At 37.6% G+C, this 15,019-nt stretch overlaps 1 long non-coding RNA gene across 1 annotated transcript; it reads left to right on the forward strand.

The window, feature by feature from the left end:
* Positions 1-5,514: 5,514 nt before the first annotated feature.
* Positions 5,515-14,477, forward strand: LOC120411594. Its single transcript, XR_005604020.1, has 3 exons — positions 5,515-5,667; positions 6,001-6,194; positions 13,524-14,477. It is a non-coding gene; the product is annotated as an uncharacterized LOC120411594 (long non-coding RNA).
* The last annotated feature ends 542 nt before the right edge of the window (positions 14,478-15,019 follow it).

Here is a 15,019-nt window from a genome sequence, read left to right on the forward strand (position 1 = left end):
CTCTTTCATTGTGTTTGTCAGCAGTCATTTTTAAGGGCTTCTTTCTCAATTCACAGGTTGTGGTTATTAGTAACCTCATAGCTGTGCCGCAGATGTCATTGAGGTTTATTCCTCGGAGCCGTGTCATCAATCATGGTTTTCACATACTGGAGCAGAATAATCCATAGCATTTTTTTCCCCCTAGTAAGGATGACTTCAGTAACTTAAATGGAAAATGTAAGATATAATCATCATGCACATGCACAAATCACATTGACTTGGCTGCTTATACTGACACAAGGCAGTGACATTTTGGTAATAATGTGCATTTCTCTGAGGATTACCCTGTATACATGGAAAAGAAAGGCAACCACAGCTCTGAGTTACATGCAGGAATTGCTGCTGATGCAGCTGACATTGGAGTTGCCATAAGCTTGTTCCAGATATCACTTTTCACGAGGCAGGCTGCAGTGTCACTACCCCACGTGTTGCCACGTTATTAAACCATCTCACATAGTCAGAGCTGTCCAAAAGTATATGAAGAAACCTATGCTTTGGATTTGTGACGTTAGAGTTTTGTTTCAGGGCAAGGATGCTTCCAGGACCTTATGAATGCATGATGCTTGCTAGAAGATGAAAACTGTGGCTGAAAAAGTATCTGTTTAATGAAAACACAAGAGGTGTTTCATACATTTCAGCAAGAAAATGTCTGTAACCCTACTATAGAAAAGGTCTTATCTAGTATACAGTTCTCAACTGTAAGGTGGAAGATGAGGAGTGTAAAGTTTTCTCTAAAATATGGCATAAGTGAGGTAAAATATTATATGCTTTCTTATATAATTAGTTCTAAGTGTGTGCATGTGCATTTTCTAATTATGATATTTCCAATGCAGGAGGCATTGGAAGTACATTGCAAATGTGGTGAACGTTCAGCTTCTTCCCTGGAATGAGTTGCATCTTAGTAGTGTATCTCATAAATTTAACCGATAGGCACATATATCAGAGTGGTGATTTATACCTCAGCTGTTCATCAATGACACCATACATTTGCTGCTTGTTTGCAGAATAGATGGAGTATTTTGGATCTGTGCAATTGCAAACTGAGCTCTCCACTTTACCCTCCCTGGCAAATACTCTTTTTCAGCTTGAGAATATTTCCTCTGTGCTTCGATTATGGGTTTAGCAGAAAAATACAGCTCTGACGAGCTCTTCCTGAAATTGCTGCTGCAGCTCTCCTCATCCACTTAAACCATCCCCACAGACTGTCAAAAACCAAAAGCAGAATCTGCCCTGATGTGTAAGCTTGGGGCACGAGCTTCTGCTCTTGCCTTGTTTCATCCACTTAGTTTAAATTTGGTGCTCTCAGGCTTAAATCTGAATAGCTGACATCACAGGCGGGAAAACAGCCTTGGAGGAGAATGTACTGATATTTGTCTTCCGTTCTTCCAAGCACAGTGGAGGAAATGGACTCTGCTTGTAGAATGTAAGCCTAAACACAAGCACAGACTCAGACACGTAGATGGGGGACAAGTCTGCCTGCTGTTGGTCACCATTTTTGAAGAAGCAGGTACTGTCAGATCACAGTCTCTCATCTCCTCTGGCAGTTTCTCCAGCTTAGAAAATATTTCCTGCTGTTGATAGCTATTTGAAAGAAGTGATCTAGCAGTGTGGTGGAAAGCTATTCAATCACAGTGTAGGAGTACAGCTGCACACAAGTACAACATGCCATGTTCTGTTCCTCTTTCACTGGACCGTAATGGTGGCAGCTTCCTGTGGCTGCTTGTAGGAGAGCATTGACTTAGAACAAGCTCTAGACGTTCTGTTCTTTGATAATTTTCTGGCTGCTCAAAACTATCCTTTCTTATGCAGCCAAAACAGTCAAGCTTTTTTTTCTCTGCCTGACCCTTTTCTTTGGCAGGTCTGATTTCCTCCTATTATTCTGTGCACCCGGAAAGCATGCATCACATTCCATCCTTGCTTTCCTGTACAGAGGTGCCATCCATTACTCTATCTGTTCTTTCATGTTCCTGATGGAACTTGCCTATTTTGAACACAGCAAATGTGTTGAAAAGATCAGATCCCAAACGGGACCATGAATGAGGGGCAAAAAGTTCAAACTGAAATGTTGGCTGTTGGACAAGAAGTTGGATGCCTGGATAAAAGTGGTTGTGTTTTCTGCAGTGCTAAGCACTTGGAGCTCTCTGAGCTCTCATTGAAATCCAAACCAGGAGCTGTTAATATGACCATATTTTAATGCCCTTGGAATCTGACAGGTTGAGTGAACATAAATACATGACATTGCCTGATGTTCAAGTGCAGCAAAATCCCACAAGTCCTTAACCCTATTACCATATAGAAAAAGTGTAAATTTTTAATTTCATTACCTTGTTTAGCCATGTAAGGCCCATTAAGATATTGACTCTATCACTGGGGGATTTTTTGCCACAGGGAAATTCTCATTCATTATCTCATAAACATCCCTTCAAATGCTCACAGCTTTTATTCTAATGGTGACTTCCTTCACTTGTGGAAGCATTATAAAGGTCCATAAGTGATGAGCAACACAATGGGGAACAACATTAGTTTCAAGTTCAATGTGAATTGGCATATGCTAAAGCAAACCAAGGTCCCCAGAGATAGCTGGTTTTACTCCCTCTGCTCAGTACATTAGGCCCATCGGATAATTCACATATACTTTGTACGACATTACACTGATGACATTAGAAAAATGTGAACTATCAAATATCATTTATTGAAACACCTGTCAAAACAAAAGAGTTTGATGGAATAATTTAAAGATTCTTAGACTAGTTGCTAAAATGTCAATTTTCAGACTTTTAGTTCTGTTTTTTTTTTTGTTTTTTCCCCTCCCACAGCGTAAAATTTTCTTATGCATATATTCCTTTGGTTTTATTGAGAAATGAAACAGTCCAGTGCAAAGTGACAGAAGTAAAGCTGGCTGTGTGCTTCCCAGCTGCTCTGAACCAGACCAGCTTTGTGGAACCTTGTCACTGCAAAGCAGTACTTCCACTCCATGAAAACTTGTTATACTCTAGCAGGAGCCATGGAGAGAACCTCTTGTGTAGCTCACTCATTACTAGTGTCTTCTGTGTTTTTCTTAGATGATTAAATATAGAATTTTTGCTCTTCCTTCATATACTGAAAGGCAACTTCTTTTCTCCAAAATTGTCCTGTAGAACATGACGCCGTAGAAGGGAAATCGTTGCAGTTGGCTAAAGAGATAGGAAATTGGCAGAGAAAGTAATTGAGGGCCTCTTAAAGTTTAAGGAAAAGAGATTCTTGGTGCAGAGAAAGCTTTTATTGGTGTTTTGTTTTGTTTTGTTTTGTTTTGTTTTTTACAGCAATAAACAGCAATAGGTCAGATGCAGAAGGTCTCTGTTTTGGAGAAGGGAAAGGTCAAGCTTTGCAGGAGGTTGAGAAAAGGTGTTTCTTTTATGGTAATTTAGATTATGTAGCTTTAGAGCACAGATGATTCAAAAAATCTGGGGATTTGTCACCTGCCAACTTGTAGCATCTATTTCATTTATCTTAGCACCTTGCCGTGCAACACATCTGAAAGTGTACTGGGTGCAAGTCTTTTCATGGACCACAAGTTTTAAAGAGTAGTCACTGACCTTGGATATCCACTGTTGAATGGGAACCCTGAGTCTGATTTTCACAAATGCTGGTATTTTTAAGATTGGATCTACAAAATTATAAAAAGGCTGAAGACAAGTGCTCAAATATTTAGATTTAGGAATTTGTAAGTATTTATATTAAGTGAGTAGAAGCAAATCAGCATAATATATACAAATGTGTAAATCTGGATGCCATATCATAAAGTTGAATATTGTTATCTTCTGTTGGGTACATAGTGATGACTTAAATGAGAAACATGTTCTTCAAAAGAAAAGTCCTCAGAGACCTGTAAGACACTATAACCTCTGATCTGAATGTTCGATACCTTTTCCCTTCTGTTTAAATATCTTTCTCTCATATAAATTACAAATCAATACTAACCACAAGAGATTCATCAGTCTTATCTCCTGCTTGGCGTATACTAAAACAATCATGATTATCACTTGTAAAAAATACTTGTTAATTAAAGTACCTCTTCGGGTCATTTCTTCACAGCCTATGACCTGAGATTAATGGCTACAGCTCAGTAGACCATTGTTAGAGATTGCTTCCTCCATTTTGAGGAATGATAAAGATTTAATTAATTATATCTTGATTAATGAATTGGAGTAGAACATGATGGTGGGAGGTTCATTTCCTCCTAGAGAAAACAAAAGTTTTGAGTTTTGTTCCTAACAGGATTTGCTAGCTAGTATTGAGATATTGGTATTTAAAATAGAATATTTGAAATGTTCAGATGAAACTGATCAGACTTACATTTTATTACGCAGCATTACATATAAAGGCACATTCAGCCTTTAGGAAGTCATGACCTGTGGTTAAAAGGAGGACAGGGCAAAATAATGAGCTCATTCCCTGACATTGACTGACTTGGAATTTTTCATCATGTTGCTTCCCCATTCTCTTCTCACCCGCCTTTTCAGCAGAATGTCTGGCAGAAGGGTGTATGGCCTGTGCTGTATTATTTGACAAATATATTGTGTTATAAACACATACCCTATTTTATATCACTTGCATAAAGAGTAAAGCTAATAATTGAGGTGTTATGATAAAGTTTTCATGTCTCTATGAATCACAGTTGATCTTCCTTTCCCACAAAATTTTAGAATAACTTAATAATTTTAGAATAACTGAATCCTCAGTGTGTCTATGAAAATGCCTATTGTTTAGTATTAGAGCTGAAATTTCAAAGCTAATCACAGTGCATTGACAGAGTTCTGGCTGACTGACACAATGTTCCTTAACAATGAAAGGTTTTGTGAGAAAAGGTACTTAGGGTCATTTGGAAATTCAGGAAGTTCTAAGATCCTGAAATTAGATACAAATAAAACTATGCTTCATATAATCACATGTTATAAGGAAAGAGTTCTTGAAATGAGTGTGCTGCTGGGCTGGGATGTTGCTCAATTTGAACTGGGGACGTTTTAGTTTCTGACATTTTCTGTATCAGTAACCCTCGATGTACAGTGAAATTAATGGGTGACTGTGGGGGTATACTTACAGCTTTTTACTGGCTAGGCTAGTGGTTTAATGCCTTAGAAAGCCTCGAGCAGCCTAGATAGGTAGCACAGGCAATCCAGCATTTCAGTAGCTCTAAAAGCAGTAAATGTATTAGCTGCAAACCTGATACCACCAGCAGAAGCAAAGAGGGAGAAATACAGCTCTTAGCCTGCTTAATTTCCCGCAATTAGAAACTTTCAAAGAAACAGAAGCGCACAGATGTTCGCAGAAAGAGTTGCAGAGCCAAAAGAGGCAGGGCCTTCCTTGATCCTGTCTTTTATTCGGAGAAGGGGAAAGGGGAGGACTGGGGGCGGACCTGGGGTGACCGGCCAATCAGACACTGCTAAAGAGTTTGAGTTACATTTGGTTTTGCCCATGCTTTGGAACAAAGGAGCTCGGAGCACGTGGCAGAGGCAAATGTCTTGGGGAGGGGGAGGGGAAGCTCGGAACATGCAGCAACAGGTGACTGTTCTTTCTTGCTTTGTTCTCTTTCCCACAATGCCATCTTGCATTATATGGCTGATTTGGATGGATTATTGCTTCTCAGCGGTAAGGACCTGCATGTTGTGATCCTTTTCTTTTTTGTTGGAGGGAGAATTGGGCAGAGGGTGAGCTGTGCAACTCTGTTGGCTTTTGAAGGATGCTTTGGACAGCCGGATTGAAGCCCAGACCTTGCTTTGAACCTCAGTCTGTTCTGTCACGTCAAGTACCTAGTGGGAGAAACACTTGCCAGGATGGCATTGGAAGATCTTTGGATTTTTATTCTTACAGCAGAAATGTGCTGATTCCAGATACTCCAGATACTCTATCTATCTGGTGTAAATAGACCAGCAGAGTTGAATTCTTTAATCCCAATACCTATTGTGGTTTCTTTTCTTGTAGACAGTGCAAAGTGGACAAATGATTGTGTCAACTTAATGCGGTCAGTGTTGAATGCAGTCAGTGTCTCTGTGAAGCCTTCGAGAATACTCAACAATTGCTCAGCCTGAATGAAGAAACTCAGTCACAGACAACACAGTTTTGTCTATATAGGAGTGCTTCTATTTCTCAGGACAAACACGGCTGGATTTTGGGAGGTAAATGCCATGTTTTCAGTGCTCTGAAGATTTAAAGAGCAGCAGGCTGTGCACACATCCAAAGAAGACTGGTTTGTTTTGAGAAACTAGAGAGCTTTTTTATAGTCCAAGCTGATTCTTGTTATGTCTCTGGTTATAATGTCACATTAATTACTGTGTCTGAACTAGACCAGAAGCCTATACCCGGAAGACAGCAGCTACTACTATTTCCTTCTACTTCTTTTCCTGCTTAAATAAGAGGAGTCTGAATAGTTTGTTATTTCATACTTCACACAATCACATACAGATATGGAATAATTACCTTTCAAAATACACTAAAGTTTTATTAAACTATTATTTAGTTTTTATCTTATTAAACATGTATACTTGAGTTCCAGTGATGTTTCACATCAACAAGAACTGACAGAGAATATAAAAGGTATCTTATTTTGTGTAAATTTATTTCTTGTTTTCTGTAGTTTACTTTTTCCTGCTTTTAATTATATTCATGTCTGTCTGTCCATCTCTATTGGACTCTAATGGTAGAAAAACAGGTCTTCTAATGAGGAAATAAAACTACCAGTTTGATCAATTGGAAATGCTGATTATTCTAATTCCACTGCAGTCGTTGATTTTTGGGGCAAAAATATTCTGAAGAGCCCAACCTTTTAGTTCATGCTGCCAGTGTGTGTTGAAGGGGGAAAAGGAGAAAGGCACTGCAGTGATATGGGGACAGAAGGGTGCAGTCCTGCTCCAGGCTGGGGAGTGCTGGGATACAGAGGGTGGGCTTGTAATGGGAGAGGCCTGGGTACAGAGAGGGTCCTTTGAGGGGGAAAAAAGAAGGGACAAACCTATTCCTGGGTGAATTGGTATTGAATGACTATAATGCTGACTTTTTTTTTTTTTTTTCTTTTTAGTGTATCACAAACTTTTCATGAATATCTTTCCAACTGACGATCTGGTATCTAATATTTTCTTCAAACTAATTATCTAATACCTAATTTCTTTCCATAAGGGCAAACTTCTCATGATGCTATCAGAAAAGTCACAATCACAAAGCACCAAACAGCTTTTAAGAGCTGCATGAGGAGCAGACATTTGATACTGTTAGAAGGGAGAAGTGTAAGACATAGGCCCTTCAACTGAGCCAGATGTGATGTGTAGTAGGTATCTTTGTAGATGGATACTAGTGGTCATCTGGAAGAGAGAGAGATGAACAGAGAGAAATATATGGCTATATTTCTAGGTATAGGAAATATTCCTTAATTATAAAGCTGTTTGCTTGTAAAGGTTTTGCCTGTCCTTCATATTACCTCTGCATAAAAGGATTTGATGAGGTTTATTTCACTATGGACACACTTGTGGGTAAAAAACATCCTCAAATAAAGGCCTACAGTTTATAATTATAAATCCTGAAATTGGTAATAATGAGCCTAGAAAAGTAATTTTATGTGCCTAGATCTTTGGTATGAATTGTATGCCAAATATTACAAACAATTTCTGAACCTATTTTTTATGGTTTATCGCTGAATTTTCTTTGTCACAAGGTACATCCATTTTACTTATTTCTTCATCACTTATAAAAACATTTCTAGTCATTGGTTTTGAAGAGGCACTGCATTATGGAAATAAGGAATATGTATCTTTCTCCATCTTGATGTAATACAGATGACAAATATTAATTAAACAGCCAAGTGTCACAGTACAGGTTTCCATCTAGATCTCTCTAATCTCCTTTTTGTCGACTTTATCACCTCATAAAATAAGGTAGAACTACTGATCAGGAAATACAGAGTGATGCAAAAGGCAAAGCAAATTTGCATTGGTATGTTGAATGTCCTGTGAAGCGCCTTGTGCTATCTTGTAAAATCTAATCAAAACCCTTTGATGCTGTGCCTTCTGGATGAGTGATTTGATTTTAGGCAAATTGGCTCTCATATTTATGCTTTAAACTAGATGTGGCATATAATGTTCATGTTTTGATCACTGCTCCAGTAAACACAAAGGGGTTTATTTAGTATGTTACGAGTAAGACATAGAGTTGAAAGATTGTGCTTGACTTGCAAAACAACAAAATAAATCATACAAGAAAGTCAGCATTCAATAAATTATGCACTTTACATCAAGCTGTGTCGACATCTTAAATGAAGTATAGCTTAAAGATAAGGTGTTAAAAGGGAAAATTATAGATGTACAGTGAGTTTCTTTAAAACTATCACTTATCCCCATTCCATCACTGTAGCTGTCATTTTCTCTTTTGGGCTTTAGTTTTCTTTCTACAGTTTTTGGCCTAAAGTGTCTGAATTATGACAGAAACTGCCATATTATGAATAATTCTTGATAAATGCAAAAGGAGATGAAATCTCTACAAACTCAATGAATATTTAAGGTCGCATATATAATATTAGCTCTGACAGATTGTTAAACCTGAGGGCTCTTTTTGAACTGAAGGAAGTTTCATTGAAAACCTGGGATTTTCTTAAAGCATGTCTTGCATGTAATACGTTCATATTACAAAATTCTTGTTTCTGACAAGCACACATTCACTTTTCCTCCCTGTGGCTCCAGTCTGATACACAGCACTTCTGTTCTTTTTACCCTCTCACACTACATGCCTATATCATAAGCTGCTAAACAAAATACACTTTTTACTTTCACTATTGGGCTATCACTTCAACAGGCTGTTTTGAGTTTGTAAGAAAGTTTACAACTGAAATGCGTGAGAAGAAATTCCAATGAAGAGTAAATCTCAGAAAATTCAGAGTTTACATTTGCTTTGGATCAGCATTTAAAACTTCACTTATCCAGCTCATGTTTACTGTAGTAATTTGGCATTTACTAATGGAGCCATTTGCTCCATTAGTAAATGCCAATTCTCCTAATTGTTGGCATTTCCTTCTTTCTTTCAGGGTGGAATCAGGAAATCTGGATGTTATGAAAATATTTATAATAACTACAAGAGGCTAATAATTATCTTCAAAGCAACTAAAGTCAGGAAATTCAGGCTTAAGCTTCCAAAATTGACCTAAGATTTGATGCTTATTTCCACCCTCTATCAGCCTCCTTATAATACAGGATCTGAATCATATATCAAGGCATGACAGCGGTTTGAGCCATTTTAGTCAACGCCAGGATGAATGCTGGACACAGCTCTTTTTAGCAATGAATTGTTTCTTTCTCTCTAAAGACAGAAAATGGGAAGAGGGATGTAGAGGTGGTTGATACTTGCTGTGTGACCAGTAGTTTCAGTGGATTATGCTGTGCATTTTTGCCAGCAACCCTTACTTTACGGCTGTAAGCTGTGTTAATAACTCACTTTGTTTTTACATTTGCTTTCCTGATATTGGAGAAAGCTGCAGGATTTTGGACTGATGATGGTGTTTTACAGTGGTAGGTGTTTGGGGAAGCCTGGATTGTACATGGGGACTGAAAACTGATAATTTAAGAACTTAAGAAACTTAGTTACAACTGTTAAAATTAAAAAAAAACCCCAGACAAATAAACTTTGGTTTATCAAATATCCTGCAAGTCCATGCAGTTCTCTATTTCTTTTCTGAATATACATTTACAACATTATCTGCATCTGAATTTTAATTTATTAGTATGCAAAAACTTGCAAATATTGGATTTTTATGTGCTAATTCTTGTTAATAGGGTAGAGACGTCATTCAGTAAAGTACAAGGAAACTTAAATCAGATTTTTACCAGCTAAGCTTAATTTGTGTGGCTTATTGGACAAATTTTGCTTGCTTCGCTGGCTTTCATTGCAACCCATATTGTCTTAAGGGCACCTTGTAGTTCTGCAGGCCATGATTCACTGCCCCCAGAGGCCTGAGAAGTTTTCTATTGAGTTAAACAAAGAGTGTACCAGAGCCAAGAAATACACTGTATTTTTTGATTGAATTTATGAGCTTTGTAGTGACTTGATGAAGTTCTCAAAGATAAAGATATTTTTTGAGAAATGGCTCAAAATTACAACTGAATCTTCGTGAGATTAACTAATGTGAAAGCAAAGGAAAAGATGCTTAAGAGATATTTTAAATAAGTCATCATCACATAATCATTCCTGCATATATTTTACAAACTCCAAGCTCTATCCTTAAAAGCTTCCTGCAAGTGAGATCTGATTTTAGTGTTTTTTAATGACTTAGATGCAGCTTTGAAATAACTTAAGTAATCAATTGATTCTTTTTGCCCATATGGTATCCTCCTGTCTAATGACATGAAACTTGCAATTCTGTAAGATATATTTTTGTTTTGTGTCTGAGGAGCACCTAAAGACTCATTATTATTAGAAACACAAGACATATCTAAAGTTATATGAAAGCCACGTTTTGCTGCATAACCGTTTGTTCATTTATGGTTCTGATGGCAGTTTTTAAGGAGCAGTTTCTGAAATATGGAGCATGAAGGAAGGATGTCTGCAATCCTTTCTGTGACTCTAGTGAATGTATACTGAAAATCACAATATATGAAGAAAAAGTATATTTTAGTTCTGCATTAATTCAGACACACAGGAGAAAGAATTCCCTTTAATCCTTTGACATTCTAGAGGTCAGAACATGTCTTTTAATTTCTGTGGAAAACTTTGACATTTTAGTGATTTATGTTAGTCAAAACTCTGAAATATTTTGGTCAGGAAATATTTCTTAGTGGTTCTAGTTACTGTATTATTTAGGTTCTCTTGTTTCTAGTCAGACTACATCTTCCCTCATGCATCATAATTCCTCAGTGAAGTCAAAATGTCAGGTTTCCTTCTTCTCACATAAAGCTTGTCATATTCAAAACTCTTCTTCAGTATACTCTTTGTTCACAGAACATACTGGCAACTGCCTGAGAATGTAGCTTTTTTTTTATGATTGACAAATAATCCACAAATGTGGTTGTGGTGCATTTTCCATCTACTGCTGCTGGGCTCAAATACCTTCTTTGGAAGACAGGCAATTACCTATACCCTGACTAGTAATTACTTATTTCTGTCCTTTGGTCCAATTCCAGTCCTTATTATTCTGCTTTTTTTATAAACTTGCCTTTCTAATACCCAATATATATATCTCATTTATTCAATTTTTTTTTTTTATGCTTACACTTATTTTTATAGTTCAACAGAGAACAGCCTTTCAATTTATACATCCAATAAAAATTTTATAACAATAAATTGTATCCAAAACTCTCTGTAATTGCTTAAAAATAGAACATATGTATCTGAGAGACAGCTGCTTGACAAGACAAAATTCGTTGCTTTGGCACACAGAAGAACAGATTACCAGGGGTGTGATTTTACTAGATTTTAGCTTTGTTAGTCTAGTCCCTGTGAGCTGTTCTCAAGGTAACAGAAGAAATACGATTCAGCTTTTTCTTCTGCTCAAATCATCTTCTTATTAGAATTTAATTTCCATATTTGAGACTGAATGGGACCATGAATCAACCAAATCCTTTCTCTGCAGCTTCTTAAGGAGATTTCTTCCTTATATCTTTTTTTTATTGCTGTATAAAATAAAAATTGTAAGTAGAAAAGTGTGAGGTAATTCTACCTTAGATAGCCTTGGGCAGCTGCCACATGAAAGCCTCTCATCCTATCCCAGGAGAGATTCCTAGATTACAAATCTTTCCTTGAGGCTGGACATAAAACCAACCTGCACAGCAGGAGACATCTCTATGATCCTTAAAAAAATCTGCCAATAGTGTATGGCATTTCTCATGTTCCATGCCCATGGTGAGAGGACCTATTGCTCTGTCTGACTTGGCATACTCGTTCAGGCTGAGAGCTCGATCACTGCATGTAAGACTCATTTTTTAATATAATAATACCTTGGTAATTCACATATGAGCCCCAAAACAGTTAAGGAAATGCAGTGTCATGTCTTCATTGGCATGTTAGGAGACAGCTGCTTCACTGGATTCTAAAGAGTTTCTTCAGCTAGCTCAACAGTGTGAAGCAGGCTAAGGAATGCTCTGGAACTAGTGTGGTGAACACTGTTTTACCACCTCCTACTGCAATTTCAAGTTGTTAACTGGGAGACCATCACAAATTGGTACCTCCCACCAGATTCCTGAGTGGTGCAGAGAGAGATGATAACCATGGTATTTCTTAAAGACCCTATCTATTTATTTTGTTAGATTTTGTTGGGGAACTTGAGACTGACTTTGCTAGAGCATGCATTTTAGAGTAGATAAGGAAGATTGTTCAAGCTTTTCCACATTTCCCTATGATCTCATTTTCAGTGATCTGAATTCCACTGTTGTCAGTGGAATTGGAGTGACTTTCTGTCCCCTCTCCCCGCTGTAGAGACTGCTTTCACCTACAAGAGAGGCAGAAGGCACAGTGAGCTCTGTCCTGTCCTCCCTGTCCCCACACCATTGCACCCCTGTATCTCATGGACTGAAAACAACATAGATGCTGTAAAAAATCTTACTGCACTTCAGACCTTGCTGTGTCTGACTTCTACCTTACATTGACAAAATGCTGATTTTTCACAATTATTCTCTTCTGAGCAATTGCTGTGTATGTTACCAGTTCACGTGAAGAGTGGCAGACACTGTGTAAGGTAGAACTGCTACGATGGTAATGAGCTAGGGTGCAAAGAAGTTAATGGTGTCAGACAGGCAGAGCTTGGAGACTCAGCTCATCAGTGTTCTTCTAAACTCCAAATCACCATTTCAAGTCCATCCCTAGGGGCTGTGATGAGTGAGACAGCAAAGATAATGCCTCAGGACTTCTGATATCCTTGATGACAAGAGGAGGTGGACCTTTTCACTCCTTTCTCTTGGTTCCGCTCATTATCTTTCTGGGACCCTATTTGTGGAAGTGCTGTATCCCAGATTATGAGCTTTGGAACGTCAAATACAGTTTCTCCTATGTTGTTTAAGAACTGTTGAATAAGGAACTGCTGATGTACATGATGGAGAGCAAAATAAAATGTCCCTCCCTAAGACACTGCTCACTCAATGACGAATTCTAAGAATAAAAATACTACATAATTGTATATTCAAGTGTTCAATAAGGAGAACTATTGATTGAGAGAACAAGAAATCTCAAATGACTAACAATGACCATCGTGGTCCAGTCTTTCTCCAGGTGAGATTATACTGAAATTATCTCATTTACCTGACACAAATTTGATTGTATGGCACAGAGAAATGCACATAATGATCTGTCAGCACTTTCTTTAGGGCTAACAAAAAAAGTAAATACTTTGCAACAGCAACATTGCATTAGCACATTATTTACCTCAGTACTTTGTGAAGAATTTGCAGGGCTGAAGAATAGAATGAGGTGTCAGAGCCCTATGAATGCTAAAGATAAATTATTGCAAACTAAGTGAAAAGTAACTGATCTTTTTCATTTAGACTTGAATGCAGAAGGATACCCAGGAGTAAGAAGAGGACGATAATGATGGGGTTCAGGTCGTTCATGATGGTGCTGCTGTGGAAATGGTATGGAAAGTTCATCTTGTGGGATTAATGCACTTGTCAGCTGCCTGAAAAGCCAGCAGAAGCATGATTGTGTATGGAAGCTGATCCAGGTACTTAAAGAGAAGAGGGCCCTGGCTCCTGCTGCCACTGAGACTCAGTCAGCTTTTCTGACAATTGACCTGAACTGTCAGATGCTATGCTTGTCTCTGCTTGTTCTTTGGAAGTGTAGATAATGTGTTTTAAAAAAGGTGTTTTTAAGTGTTTACTTTTCTCTTTTCGTTGCTTGATCATTTTGATTTTAGCAAAAATAAGAACTTGTTAAGAGTAGCACTGTGAATAAGCTCCTCTAGTCCAAAGGGAAGTGTTTGAATTTTGTCAGAAGAAAGTACTGAAATCTGGATAGTTTCTTAAATCTGCCTCCTTCTTGCTCCTCTTCCCCTTTACTTTCAAAAGGTATGAAGTTTTGTATGGGGACTACTGGCAATACACACACACACTCCACCAATTAGAGAAGATGGGAATCCATGGAAGTACTGCTAGCAGTAGTTACAGGCATTTAGCACTGCACATTGTCATGCAGAGATAGCTGAACTAATTCTTCTCAGACCACTTGTGTGCCAGAAACTTCTAGTTTTCTGATGTTCTGCTCCAGCTGAGTTATCCAAACTCAGGAACTGCACTAATGTACCTACTTTTGGTTGTTGAGCTGGCTTGAAGAAATGTGAATATGTACTTTCATATAATATTCTGCATGGACACATGCAAGGTTCACCTCATAAGGGTCTGAACATACAAAAAACCACAAACATGATACTAATATCAATCCTGTTTAGTCATCTAGTGTACTGGATTTGTTAAGGTCTGAAATGAGTCCTGTATGAATATTTATAATGGAACTATAATTTGAAATATTAAAAAAAATATGCTTTTATTGCAAGTCAGTGTAGCCTATTGTCATATAGTTAAAAAGAAAAGGAAAAAAACCTAACAGGTATTTCCTTACATGTGAAATTCCATAATGCATGTGCTGTACTGCTACATAATTGATTTATGCTGGAATCAAAGCAGCCAGTATCACATAATACATTGGAAATTCTGTCATACAGAGAGCTGAGGTTAATACATTGAGCAGTACTATGACCCTTAGTGTTTAAGATCTTGTGATTATTTTAAAAGAGCTGTTACATTTGTCATTGATCAAATTTGACAGCTACATCAAAATAAGGGTATCAGCAAATAGACAGAAGGAAGTTAAACTGCAAGGAGACTTAAAGAAGTCAGCATAGTACAATTCAGGAACATGACATACTTTTGTGTAAAATACCAAGGAGGAAAAAAATACCATAAAAAATTTGAAGGTGGATTTCCTGAAACCACCCGGGAACATCTGGTTATGATAAAAAACCAAACCCCACACCCTAAATACAAGA

Source organism: Corvus cornix, chromosome 3 (genome assembly GCF_000738735.6).
Source record: "Corvus cornix cornix isolate S_Up_H32 chromosome 3, ASM73873v5, whole genome shotgun sequence".
In the NCBI taxonomy this organism is placed as follows: domain Eukaryota; kingdom Metazoa; phylum Chordata; class Aves; order Passeriformes; family Corvidae; genus Corvus; species Corvus cornix.